Source organism: Chionomys nivalis, chromosome 1, assembly GCF_950005125.1.
Source record: "Chionomys nivalis chromosome 1, mChiNiv1.1, whole genome shotgun sequence".
In the NCBI taxonomy this organism is placed as follows: Eukaryota; Metazoa; Chordata; class Mammalia; order Rodentia; family Cricetidae; genus Chionomys; species Chionomys nivalis.
In genome coordinates, this window is record NC_080086.1 from 41,787,154 (window position 1) to 41,790,715 (window position 3,562).

Below are 3,562 nucleotides of genomic sequence, written 5' to 3' on the forward strand. Positions count from 1 at the left end.
AATACTCAGCTACTTCTCTTGTTGTGAATTCGCCAGCAAGATGTGGGGGAAGTTGGACATACAATATGGAGGAGAGGTAATGAGCCATGTGGCAGAACATAGATTAATATAAATGGATTAATTTAAGTTTAAGAACTAGTTGGGAACAAGCCTAAACTAAGGCCATGCTTTCATAATTAATAAGTCTCTTTGTCGTTATTTGGGAGCTGGCATTCCAAAGAAAGACCTGTTACATTTGGCATCCAATGTGGAGGCTTATATATCCAAACTTATGGCCTCTGAGCAGCTGGCATGCTACTCCATGGAAGACTAGATAGAAATGCCTACTTCAGCACAGGCTTGGCAAAGTCCCAGAGCTTGGGTCAGTAAATGCAGCTCCTGGCCATGCCTGCAGGTGTAAGGTTTGGCTCTTGTGGACCAGAGGTAGGCAGAGCCAGCCTCCAACACAGTGTGCTGAGCATACCTACAAAAAGAGCCTGCAGGTATACAGGAGAATTTCACAACATTTTTTTGTCACATTTTCCCAGAGCCAGGGCACACAGAAAGCCATGTTCAGACCTAAAGAAACCTCTAAATAGGTATAGTATGCTTAAAAATGTGCTGAGGTTATGAAGAAAGCAAAGAAAATGGATAAAGACAGTCATAGTAAAATAAGATAGTTTAAAAAGTAATAGCAAAGTCTTTAAAGAGAGAATAAAGTAATATAAAAATAAGCTATATAAGGATGAAAAATAGTATAACACAAGGTGTCTGGATCCTAAATAATGCTTATTAATTTAAAATTCTTAGGGCTGGAGAGATGGCTCAGAGGTTATTGCCTGCTCTTCCAAAGGTCCTGAGTTCAATTCCCAGCAACCACATGGTGGCTCACAACCATCTGTAATGGGGTCTGGTGCCCTCTTCTGGCCTGCAGGCAACACATAGACAGACTATTGTATACAAAATAAATAAATACTGGCAGCGCCGCCCCTGCCCGCGCCGTCCCCGGCCTCGCTCCGGCCCCGGCTGCGGCGCGTGCCGGCGCCCGGCCTGCTGCGGGCTATGGGCGAAGCGGGCGCCGTGGGGCGCCGCCGGCCCTTCCCCGGGGCGCCGCGGCGGCGCTGGTGGCAGCGGCAGCAGCAGTAGCGGCGGCGGCGGCAGCGCTGGTGGCCGGGCCGCGGCGAGGGCGAAGGCGCCGGCCGTGCCGCCATGGGCCTAGCTGGGCTGCAGGAGAACGTGTTTGCGGGGAAGTCGAAGATCTATGCCTACATGAGTCCAAACAAGTGCTTTGGAATGCGCTCCCCTCTTCAGGAAGAGAACTCAGTTGCACATCACGAGGTCAAAAGCCAGGGGAAGCCATTAGCTGGAATCTACAGGAAGCGAGAAGATAAAAGAAATGCTGGGAATACAATCCGAAGCTCCGTGAAGTCTGATGAACAGAAGATCAAAGACGCCAGGAGAGGTCCCCTGGCACCTTTTCCAAACCAAAAATCTGAAGCAGCAGAGCCTCCAAAAACTCCACCCCCGTCATGTGATTTTACCAATACAGTGGTTGCCAAGCAGGCCCTGAGAAAACCCCTCAAGGGCAAGCAGGCCCCTCGGAAAAAGTCTCAAGGGAAAACACAGCAGAATGGAAAGCTTACAGATTTCTACCCGGTGCGAAGGAGCTCCAGGAAGAGCAAGGCTGAGCTACAGTCTGAAGAAAAAAATTGATGAACTGATTGAGAGCGGCAAGGAAGAAGGCATGAAGATTGATCTCATTGATGGAAAAGGCCGGGGTGTAATTGCCACCAAGCAGTTCTCCCGGGGAGACTTTGTGGTAGAATACCATGGGGACCTCATTGAGATCACCGATGCCAAGAAGCGGGAGGCTCTGTATGCACAAGACCCCTCCACAGGCTGCTACATGTACTATTTTCAGTATCTGAGCAAAACCTACTGCGTGGATGCCACTCGAGAAACTAATAGTCTGGGAAGGCTGATCAATCGTAGTAAGTGTGGGAATTGCCAGACCAAACTGCATGGAATCGATGGCGTGCCTCACCTCATCCTCATCGCCTCCCGCGACATTGCAGCTGGGGAAGAGCTCCTGTACGACTATGGCGGCCACAGCAAGGCCTCCATTGAGGCCTATCCTTGGCTGAAGCATTAACCATGTGGCCTCCCTGCCACCCTGCCTCCTTCAAAGGACAAAGTGCCCTCAAAGGGAAATGATTTTTTTTTTACACACACTTACTCTTAGCTAATTACTTCAGATGTTTTTAAAAAGTCTATTAAAGATGCCTTTTCATGTAGTATTTAAATATCTGTTACAGGTTTCCAAGGTGGACTTGAACAGATGGCCTTATATTACCAAAACTTTTATATTCTCGTTGTTTTTGTACTTTTTTGCATACAATTGAGCGTTTGTGCTTCCCGCGCAGTCGAGGACTCAGCCGGGACAGGTGTAGAGAATGGAGTGGAACGTGAACTAGGAAGCCGGGCTCTGCCCAAGATGAAAGCCAGGACTCCCCCGCACCCCACGTCCAAGGACAGGCGGGTGTGAGGGTGCTGCCACCCCCCACGCACAGCCTGGATGGGATGTCTCCAAGCTCTTGTTCTCCTCAGCGTCTTGACAGGCGTACACATTGACGTGTGTGAATATTTTTTAGCAAAAGTTTTGCAGTAAGCTCGTCTTCCCCTCTGCTTTCTCCAAAGCTTACTGAGCCCAGGGCTCGGAAGCCCGGCCGGGAACAGACCTCTTCCACAGGCTTTTGGCTTTTCCAGGCACCTCGAAGCATCAGGGTGGGCAGTCAGACTAGAGGCAGGCCTGGAAAAGCACTGTTCTCCTGCCCCAGCGGGGCAGGTCTCCTGAAACTGCATTAATTCTTTATAGAAATGTGAACACTGAATTTATTTAAAAAAATAATAATAAAGCAACAAAACGTTTTAAAAAAAATAAAAAAATGGAAAAAAAAACCACAGAAAACAACTTATATGTATATAGGTTTTGAAAGGAGTGAAATGACTGTTTTCTTCTGGATTTTTTTTTTTTAAGCTTTTTGGCTTGGCTGGATGGTTTGTGTAGAGAAGATTTGAGATGGTACTCTTCTAATCAAAAGTAAGATTTTTCTAGTGGGACCAGAAATTACTAAGTCCATACGCACCTACCCACCCCTCCACCCCCGACCTGCAACCCTGATTCTGCTGCACGGAAAGTTCTCTACCCGCCGCCAAGGCACAACCCCTGGTATCCTGTGAAGATGCTGCAGCCCAGGGCCCCTGGAGGCATCAAATGTGTGGCACGAGGGTGCCTGGCAGCCAGAGAATCATTGTGATTGTTCTTAACCTGTGATAGCAGAAGTAGGTGGTTTCCAACACCCCCCCCCCCCCCAGCCTCTTGATGGTGCTACCTAAGAAAGTCTTCCCCACACCCCTTGCTAGTCCGGTCAGTGGTCAGACTTGGAGGAGGATCCGACAGGAGGGTGTAACTGTGAGATAAAATGTCTTGGTTGTACCTGTTTGTGGCTTAGCTTTGTATTTAAATAGCAAACAAAAAAAAAGGAAGTAAACTTGAAAATTATTTGTCATCATAAAAGCAAAA

The 3,562-nt window shown here is 48.2% G+C and overlaps 1 pseudogene; it reads left to right on the top strand.

Annotated features, from left to right (window-relative positions):
• Positions 1–1,041: 1,041 nt before the first annotated feature.
• LOC130879560 (N-lysine methyltransferase KMT5A-like) lies at positions 1,042–2,912 on the top strand (annotated as a pseudogene).
• The last annotated feature ends 650 nt before the right edge of the window (positions 2,913–3,562 follow it).